The following is a 10,516-nucleotide window of genomic DNA, read 5'->3' as shown; positions in this document are numbered from 1 at the left end:
AGGTGCAGAAGAAGATGGTGCAGCGCCCAGTTTACTTTGTCAGCTCCCTTCTCCAGGGGGCTAGGTCGAGGTACTCTGGTGTGCAAAAATTGCTTTTCGGCCTTCTCATGGCCTCGAGAAAGTTGCGCCATTACTTCCAGGCACACGAGATCACAGTTGTCACTCGCTTTCCGCTGAAGAGGATACTGCAGAATCCAGAAGCAACAGGCAGGATTGTCGAGTGGGCATTGGAACTGTCAAGCTTTGGCCTCAAGTTTGAGAGCACTGCAACGATCCAAAGCAGGTCATTGGCAGAGTTCATAGCAGAGTGGACGCCAACCCCAGATGAAGAAATTCCAGAAACGAGCATCCCCGTCAAGGAGACAGGCAAAGAGTGACTGATGTACTTTGATGGTGCCTTCTCGCTGCAAGGCGCCGGTGCTGGCGTGCTGCTTATCGCACCCACCGGAGAGCACCTCAAGTACGTAGTCCAGATGCACTTTCCCAAGGAGCAAGCAACAGACAATACTGCAGAGTATGAGGGTTTGCTTGCCGGCCTCAGAATCACAGCCGACCTTGGGATCAAGAAACTCATTGTAAGGGGTGACTCGCAGCTTGTCGTCCGCCAAGTGAACAAGAACTACCAGAGTCCATTGATGGAAGCTTATGTTGATGAAGTGAGAAAGCTAGAAGAACACTTTGACGGCCTGCAAATGGAACATGTTCCACGAGCTCAGAACGACATTGCTGATGGCCTGTCAAAGTGCGCTGCACTAAAGTTACCTGTGGAACCAGGGATCTTTGTGCTCAAGCTGACTCAACCATCCGTGACACCATCAACTGGACAGAATAAGAAGAGGAAGTTGGTTTCTGGTGACTACTTTCCGGCAGAGCTTCCCGAAGCCGCCGCCAAGAAGGTCCCCAAGATCGACGCCAAGAGTGCTGAGGAGCAGTCTGCTCCGGCGAACCTCTTGGTTTGTTCCGTTGAAGCAAACGCTCCCGACAAGTTTTGCTCCGGCAAGCTTGCCAGGGAATATCACGCTCCGGCCGAACCACAGGTTCTTGCCGTAGAAGCGGATGTTCCCGCAGCAACAGATACGCCTTTAGTCCTTGTTGTCGAGCCACAAGCTCCAGCATGGGCGCAGCAGATTGTCCATTTCCTTCAGCAGGAGAACTTCCCGAAGAGCAAGAAGAAGCTGAAAGAGTAGCCCGACAGTCAAGTATGTACAAGTTTGTCGACAACACACTGTACAAAATAAGACTCAACGGTGTGAAATTGAAGTGCATTCGCCGGGAAGATGGACAACAACTGTTGGCAGAGATACATGGAGGCATATGTGGTCACCACATTGGCGCAAGAGCACTTGCCGGCAAAGCATTCCGACAAGGCTTCTTCTGGCCGACAGCCCTCCAGGATGCAACTGCACAAGTAACCAAGTGTGAAGCGTGCCAGTTCCATTCCAAACAGATACACCAGCCAGCTCAAGCTCTCCGGACGATCCCTTTATCCTGGCCATTTTCGGTCTGGGGGCTCGACATCCTCGGCCCTTTCCCCCGAGCAGTCGGGGGCTTTGAGTTCTTGTACGTTGCAATCGACAAGTTCACAAAGTGGCCGGAAGTGGAACCAGTGAGGAAGGTGACAGCACAGTCAGCAGTCAAGTTCTTCAGGTCGATTGTTTGCCATTTCGGGGTTCCTAACAGGATCATCACCGACAACGGCACGCAATTTACGAGCCGCACCTTCATGCAGTATGTCCAAGATCTTGGCGCCAAGGTCTGCTTCGCTTCTGTTGCTCACCCAAGAAGCAACGGTTAAGCGGAGAGGGCAAATGCTGAAGTGCTGCGAGGCCTCAAGACCAGAACTTTCGACAGGCTGCACAAGTGCGGAAGAAACTAGATCGAGGAGCTGCCGGTGGTTCTTTGGTCGATCAGGACGACGCCAAATCGAGCCACTGGCCAGACACCCTTTGCTCTAGTCTATGGAGCAGAGGCAGTTCTCCCCACGGAACTCGTTTACGGGTCACCTCGAGTGCTCGCTTATGATGAGCTCGAGCAAGAGCAGCGGCGACAAGATGACGCGCTTCTCCTTGAGGAAGACCGTCTCCAGGCTGCTGTGCGAGCCGCTTGCTAGCAGCAAGCTTTGCGTCGCTACCATAGCCGCAAAGTTAAAGCCAGGAGCTTCGAGGAAGGCGACCTTGTTCTTCGGCGCGTTCAGTCCGCCAAGAATTCCAACAAGTTGACGCCGAAGTGGGAAGGCCCTTATCGGGTGAAACGAGTCACTAGGCCCGGCGCTGTCCGCCTTGAGACCGAAGATGGCACTCCGGTGAGCAACTCCTGGAACATTGAACATCTTCGTAAGTTTTACCCGTAAGGCGCGGTTGCCGGAAGCTTTTCCGGCAACCACCTTTTGTACAAGTCTTGCCGCTGTTGCATGTAATCCTTTGTACAAAGCCGGGTGCAGACCCCGTGCACCATAAAGTTCATGTGCCCCGCACATCTTGTCAGTTTTTTATGCTATAATCCTTTTTTGCATATGTTATCTGACACTTTGTGCATCACCAAATCCCGGTAAGCAATAACGAGCCCAAGGCTCCATATTATTACTTTATTTCTCTGTTTCTTTCTCAAAAGAAGGAAGTTTCCCTCGCCCACAAGGTTTACCGAGGGGGGGGGGAGGAGAAGATAATGGTGTGGACCAGGCCGTTCAAGAAAGTTTCTCCTTGCCGAGAAGCAGACGACAAAAAAGCTAAGTTGCTAAAACTTGAGCAATCAGTTTTTTAAGTTTTTGAGTTATTTTCCTTGAACGACCGTGCTTTTTATGGAAAACCTGTGCACGGAGGAACCAACTCATAGCTAGTTGCGCCTTTACTTTGTTTCGAGTCGGCTCAACAACTTAAGTGAGCTGCTAGCGCCCTTACTTTGCTTCGAGTCCACTCAGCAACTTAAGCGAGCCGCTAGCGCCCTTACTTTGTTTCGAATCCGCTCAACAACTTAAGTGAGCTGCAACTATTTGCGACAAGGTTGCTTGTCGGTAGCGACCCCGCCAGCAGGCTGCTGAAGTTCCGCACTCGGCGCTCGCGGCAAGGGTACCTGCGCCGGCAAGTTTCCCTAGAAAGCGTAGGGCAGAACCATACAAAGCCAAGAGTCGAGTAAAGGAAGTAACACAACAATTTTTTGCATAAGATAGAGTTATATTACAAAAACAACTTGTCGCGCCTCTAATAAAGTGTTCTTATGACATGACTGGCAACGACAAGAGAAGAAGAAAACAGACGGCACCTGGGGCCCGGCAAGCCAGAATCGCTGGGGGCTGTGAGTGCCAAGAATCGTCCACGGCAAACCAGAGTTGCCGGGGGCTGCAATATCAGATAAGTCTTTCATCCCTCATCATGCATCCTCTTATGGACTGGGGAATGCGAAACCGCGTTTCTTCCCGGAAACTGCCGTGCTCCCTCAACTCTAGGCCCTGGGGCTCGTTCCCGGGGCCAAGTTTGGTCGTAGTCGCGGCAGCAAAGGGATGAAACGAGGAGACCGCACCCACCTCATTCCCGCCTCCGTTAAAGGCGTGAGAAAGGTCGAGCGACGTGGGGAGGCGGCAGGGCTTGTTGCCGGGAGATGAAATGTCTGTCCGAAGGACACCAAGGATTTGCTCCTTGGCGTGGGTTCAACTCACGAGACAAATAACCCGGCAAGCATCCCCTTTTCATTAAAAAACATCCCACTCAGGTACAGTCCATAGAGGATGAAAAACATGAAAGAGAGGATTACAAGTTCTAGATACAGCTAAGGCCCGAGGGCTTACAAATTAAAAAGATAAGATGCCCGTAATCCCTTTCCTGTCCCTCTCTTCAGGAGGCAGGTCAAGGAGGCGAAAAGGGCAAAAGGAGCGCCTAGGCGAGCTACGGGTGTCAGAAGACGCCAAGAGAACATCCCGGGGGCCGTCCGAAGGCTGGACGGCGATGGCGGCGCCGGAAGCGGGGCTCGAAGACGGGGCGGCAGGACGTCAGCACGCTGTCGAGGGCACCACGCCCTCGTACTCCGACCTGACAGCCTTGTCGCCAGCCCTCTTCCCCTTCCGCAGCCTCCCTACGCCAGCCGCCCAAGGAGACGACCCCGGGGAGTTCAAGCAGCCGGCGACACGGATGATGGGGTCGCCGGTGCCGCGCGAAGCGGCGCCCGACGCCTAGTCGGACCCGCCACCCCGCCGCCCGCTACCCTCGTCGTTGCTGTCGCTCTCCTCCTCGTCACTCTCGCTCGAGGATGAGCCTTTGCTGTCGGAGGAGCTGTCCACGCAGCACTTCGCCCGAGTGCCGAAGCACCCGAAGACCTTGACGGAGAGGAGATCGCCCTCCATCTACTTAAAATGGAGGCTGTGGATGCGGGCGAACGTCTTCCACCCTCGATCAAGATACATCACATTAGGGGCTGGGAATACAACGCGGACTCGCGTGCTGCTGATTCCACAGCCCCTCATGTGCAGTCTCAGTGTCTCGGGAGGGTCCAACTCCATCGCGCGCGCAAACGGAGCTGGAAGCCGGAGGCGGCGACGAGGCGCCCGGCGCAGCCTGACGAAGAACTCGCAAGGGTCGTCCCCTATATGGACCACCGTGGGGGGAGGAGCCGCCGGCGGAGGTGAAGCTGACGCGCCGCCCCGTCCGCCTCTTCCCCGAGCGCCTCGACCTCGTCCTCGACCTCGTCTGCGACCTCGCCCCCTCCCTCTTCCCCTCATGGCTGGCTCTGCCACCACGGGTGCGGAAGATTGAGAGATGCGCTGTCTGGCGACGACCCTCGCTGTCACATCCCTAGCTGCTGGTAGTGCTCTAGGCTAGCTTCATGTGTGCATCATGTCTATATTTTCGAAACTTGAACTGAGGAATTTTGGAAGCCTCAAAAACTTAAATAAAAGAGGGGCAAAAACCCTAGAAATCTCATTCATTGCTCCAAAATGCTCTTCTTAAATGTTTGATAATTTTTGGTAAGGGTTCTGGTCCCAACCAAAATATTGAACATTTTTAAGGAATTATTTTTGGGACTTTGGATTTAATTCATTAGCTATTTGAATTTGAATTATATTCATATAATTAGAATATAATTTCAAATACCCCTGAAATATTTTATAAGCTTTTGGAAAAGTCCATCTAGCAATATAAAATATTCAGAGGAGTTTTTGGCATTGTTTGAATTATTTTAAATTCAAAACAGTGGCAAAATAAATTAAATAAAAAAATAAACAGAACAAAAAAAAATAAAACAGAGCAGAGAACTACCTGGCGCTCACCTCAGCCCACTTACCTGGCCCAGCTCCACCAGCGCGGCCCAGCCGGCCCAGCCCATCTCCACTTCCTCCCCTGTCGTCTTCCTCCCTGCCAGGAGGACGGGCACGCGCCCGGCGCGCGCTGCCACGCGCCCCGGCCACCTCCTGCTTCCCGGCCACCTCCTGCTTCCCCCCCGGCCTCCCTAGCGACGCCACGACGAGGCCTCGTGTCCCCTCGCTCCTCTTCCTCCCCCGCTGCATCCCCTCTCTCCTCTGCTCCCTCTCTCTCGCCCGGACCGAACGGAGCCGCCGCCACCGACGAGCTCCCTCGCGGCCACCGCCACCCCCTCTCCTCCCCGACGTGCTCCCGAGCTCCTGCACCTCGTCGCCAACCCCCTCACCGAGCCACGTGACCGGAAGAGCCCCGAAGCACCGCCCCAACGTTTTTTCCCCTCCTCGGCCACCGAGGATCGCCGTCGTCAAATTCGTCGCCGTCCGGCCTTCCTCAAGCTCGCCGTCCACCTCTACAGGGTCTATGTGAGCTCCTCTTCCATTTCCCCTCCTCCCCGCGCTCGTTCCCGCACACTAGCCGCCCTTTCCGCCGGGGCCGTGAGCTCCTCGCCGCCGGCGATGACGCGGACAAGGCCAGAGCCACCGGAGCTAGCTACCGAGCACGGCAACGTGCTCCACACCTCACCAGGAACCTAACACACACACTAGCTTTCCCTCCCGTGCCCCCTAACGCCAACCCCGACCTCGCCCGAACTCCGGCCGCCGCCTCCCTCGCTGCTGCCGACGCCACAGCCAACCCCAACTCCTCTGGCTTGCTCCATTGGATGCGCACGAGCTCGAGCTCCCTGTAGAACCCCTCCGCGCGTCGAATGGGCGCCGGAGCAGCCATTCCGGCGAGCCACCGCCGCGTCTGGTCGTTGCCGGCGGTTAGACGCCGGTGGATTAGCCGGGTTGACCAGGGATTTGACCCCCCTGGGTCACTGACGTGTGGGCCCGTCCCCTGCTAACCTTTGGTTAAATTAATAACTAAGTTTAATTAAGCCACTGACTCACTGACATGCGGGCCCGGGCCGACTAATTAAACTAGGTTAGGTTTAAATTATATTAGGATTAGCCGTAGTCACTGACTAGTGGGCCCCACTGGTCAGGTTTGACCCGAGCCGGCCCCTGTTGACTTGCTGACGTCATGCCAACGTCATGCTGACGCAGTAATGTTTTCTGGATTTAATTTAATTCTGAAATTCCAGAAAATGCCTATAACTTCTAAAAATCATAGAAAATTAACCGTAAGTCCAAATGAAATAAATTATATATGAAAAATTATCAGAAAAATTCAAGAAATCCATCTGTACAATTTTCATGCATGTTAGAACAACTTATAGCTGCTGTTTAGCACAAATCATTTAAATGGCATTTGAATAATCACATATGGAGTTTGAATTTGAATCTTGTATTCAAACCAACTTCATTTAATCTGTTGCTAGTTGCATTAGCCCAAAACACATTCATTTTGCCATGTCATGATCATGCATCATATTGTGCATTGCATTGATTGTGTTCCCTTCTATGTTGCCGGTATTTGTCCCCTCTCGATAGACGTGATACCGATGATGTGATCGTTGACACTGATGAAGACTCAATGCTATCTTCAGAAGTGCCAGGCAAGCAAAACCCCCTTGTTCATTCCGATAAAATCCCACTCTCTCGCTCCTGCTCTCTTTTACTGCATTAGGACAACATCGATTCATCTGTTACTTGCTGCGGTAGCTGAACCCCTTTATCCTCTGCATGACCTGTCATTCCACAGTAATTAGATGAAACCCACTAGCATGAGTAGGAGTTGTTTGAGCCCTGATGTGCCTACTCATTTATGTTTGTTTGTCATGCCTGCTACTGCTTAGAGTTGAGTCGGGTCTGATTCATCGGGGATGAATCAGAGGCGTGTGAACCTGTCCTACTGTGTGTGAGCTAAGTGTGTGAATACGATTTGGTAAAGGTAGCGGTGAGAGGCCATGTAGGAGTACATGGTGGGTTGTCTCATTGCAGCCGTCCTCAGGAACTGAGTTCTGTGTTTGTGATCCATGATTCAGCTACTACCATGCATTGGGCCCGAAACCAATGGACCCTCTCGGCTTCTTAATCACCCTTGTCCTCTGTCCAGGAGTTGCAAGTAGTTTCTGGTGTTTGTAGTATGCTGGAGGCCGTGCGCAGCGCTGACCGTAGGGGTGGGCTGTGATGCGGTAGGCACGTGGCACGGTGTACCGGGCGCCCGTTTGGTTTCTCGGGAACCCTGTTCACATCGTTTGGGGCTGTGAGCGAAACTCCGGCCGGATCTCCTCATGGATGGAACCCGAATAGGCGATAAACCTAGACTAGAGACTCGAGTGTTTAGGTAGGCCGTGGCCGACACCCACGTTGGGCTTCCGCTTGAAGGTTGCCGAGTACATGTCGTGTAAACGGCGGTAAGTGGTGAGAGCGTGTGTGAAGAAGTACACCCCTGCAGGGTTAACATCATCTATTCGAATAGCCGTGTCCGCGGTAAAGGACTTCTGGGTTGCTTATATCAGTTCATAGACAAGTGAAAGTGGATACCCTAAAATACGCAAGATAAGCGTGAGTGCTATGGATGGCGTTCTCGTAGGGAGACGGGAGCGGATCCATAGTGGTGTATTGATATGGTGAATATGTGGACTCGTGTGCGCCACCTCAAAAGAGTTACTTGCAGTCGTAGTTTAGGATAGCCACCGAGTCAAAGCTGGCTTGCTGCAGTTAAACTCCACCACCCCCTTGTTGATAATGATGCATATGTAGATAGATCTGATGTAAGTCTTGCTGGGTACATTTGTACTCACATTTGCCTATTTTATGTTTTTGCAGAGAGACTTCAGTCTCACTAGTAGTTCCACGTGGACTTCGACGTTTAGCTTGTTACCTCAGCTACGATCTTGTGCCCTCGGCAGGATCTGGTAGATAGTGAGGCTTCTCAGCCTTTTTCAGTTATAGATGTCTGTACCCAGACATGATAGCTTCCGCTTGTGCTTTGACTTGTATGCTCTGATTGTTGGGTCATGAGACCCATGTTTGTAATATCTTGCTCCTCGGAGCCTATTGCATAAATACTTGAGTTATAGAGTCATGTTGTGATGCCATGTTGTATCTGCACATATCGAGCATATTGTGTGTATGTTGTTGAAATGCTTGGTATGTGTGGGATCTGACTATCTAGTTGTTTATCCTTAGTAGCCTCCCTTACCGGGAAATGTCTCCTAGTGTTTCCACTGAGCCATGGTAGCTTGCTACTGCTCCGGAACACTTAGGCTGGCCGGCATGTGTCCTTCTTCGTTCCTGTGTCTGTCCCTTCGGGAAAATGTCACGCGATGAATACCGGAGTCCTGTTAGCCCGCTACAGCCCGGTTCACCGGAGTCCTGCTAGCCCAGTGCTACAGCCCGGATTCACTCGCTGATGACCGACACGTTCGATGCTGGGTCATGGATGCCTGTCCCTGTAAGTCTGTGCCACTTTGGGTTTACGACTAGCCATGTCAGCCCGGGCTCCTTATCATATGGATGCTAGCGACACTATCATATACGTGTGCCAAAAGGCTCAAACGGTCCCGGGCAAAAGTAAGGCGACACCCGTGGGATTACCGTGCGTGAGGCCGCAAAGTGATATGAGGTGTTACATGCTAGATCGATGTGGCATTGAGTCGGGGTCCTGACAGCGTTGGTATCAGAGCTTGACTGCCTGTAGGATTACCAAGCCAAACTGGTCGAAGTTGAGTCTAGAAATGCTTTAGTTATATAAGGGAATTGATTGTGGGATGGAACGTAAGGCTCTTTTTACTCCTTATACCTTATGCCTTCTGATCTGAGTCATCTTATCTTTCCTACGGGGTTAAGAACTAGGCTTTCTCTTCTTTCTATTAGGATCACGTGTTACTAATCAGTGGACTTATAAGATTGTTGGATTAAGCCTCAGTTCAGTTTCTACCTTCCGTATGTTAATTGTTGATCTCGAAACCTTGATATTGTGCTTCTAAGTGGTTATGCCACCATTTTTGTGAATATCTCAAATCTTTTCTGAGCATTTACAGCCGTTATGCTGTCCGAGTCATCCCAGGTTTCTAAATAGTTTGAAGCAATTTGCAAATTCTTTCCTCCCGTTTCGATGTTCCTTTGGGCCAGATTAACCACACTAATCGGTGAGTTGAGGTACTTGATTGCCTTGACATATATGTTGGAGCTGGTATTATGACCCTAGGTGTCTTAGGGGATCATCTAGTAATTTAGCCATGATTTGTGTCCCAGTGTGATGATTCTGGCCTTTACTCTCGAAAGCATCCCGTGATGCTACTTAGTAATAGGTATTCTGTTCCTGGGTTCTTGAACCCGAGATTCACTCTACCTACTTCATGTTGATAGTAATTGCTAGTGCCTTTAGGATATTAGTAACCTTTGCGATAATCCTTGAAGTCCGTGGTATCTTCTTCTTCCAAATACCATGAACTACTTATGGCAGAAGTTCCCCGTTGAACTGAAATATCACAACAGGATTATTCTTGATGAGTTCTCCATTATATATTGTGGCTCTGCCAGTTCTACCTTTCTGCATGGGTTATCCGGAAGAAATATGTTAAACTTCGTTCGACATGCTAATCCATGCATCCACAACTCAGAAAATCATATGTTCTTTTGAGTTGTCCCATCTTAGTTGTTTCCGACCCTCGCCTATCAATTGATAGTCAAGAGTATGCGTGCATTCGTTCGTCGATGCCTATTACCCTTGTGGTCCGCCAAGCCATTCTATTTCAGAATGAATAGGAGAAACAAACTCCAGAATCTCATCCATATCTAGGATTGGGTCAAAGCAATTGTATTCCGCAGATCAAAATGCCAATCCAGCTTTTGGTTCTGTTCTACCTTGGAGTATTACCCCCTTTATGTCAGAATTGTCATGAGAACTGCACCAACTTTCATGAATTTTGACGTAGTAATACTTCTCACCATCATTAGTCATTCCTCGGCCATCGTGTTGATGCAACCGGAATACCGACAAATGAATTGTGATGTGTGAAATCAATACTCCAAGCAACCTCGTTGCTTGGTAGTTAAGGGACAATAATTTCATTCTTAGCGTGTTGGTTTTTGAATCATCCTTCTAAGACTGATCGTGCTACCTAGTCCTTATTTCGGTACACCCTTCGATTGATGAGTTAGTATCTTGTCAAGTCCTCACTCATTTGATCATATCGTCTTGCCCTCAAAAGCGAG

Source organism: Triticum aestivum, chromosome 4A (assembly GCF_018294505.1).
Source record: "Triticum aestivum cultivar Chinese Spring chromosome 4A, IWGSC CS RefSeq v2.1, whole genome shotgun sequence".
Taxonomy (NCBI): Eukaryota; Viridiplantae; Streptophyta; class Magnoliopsida; order Poales; family Poaceae; genus Triticum; species Triticum aestivum.
This window is presented reverse-complemented; position numbering follows the sequence as displayed.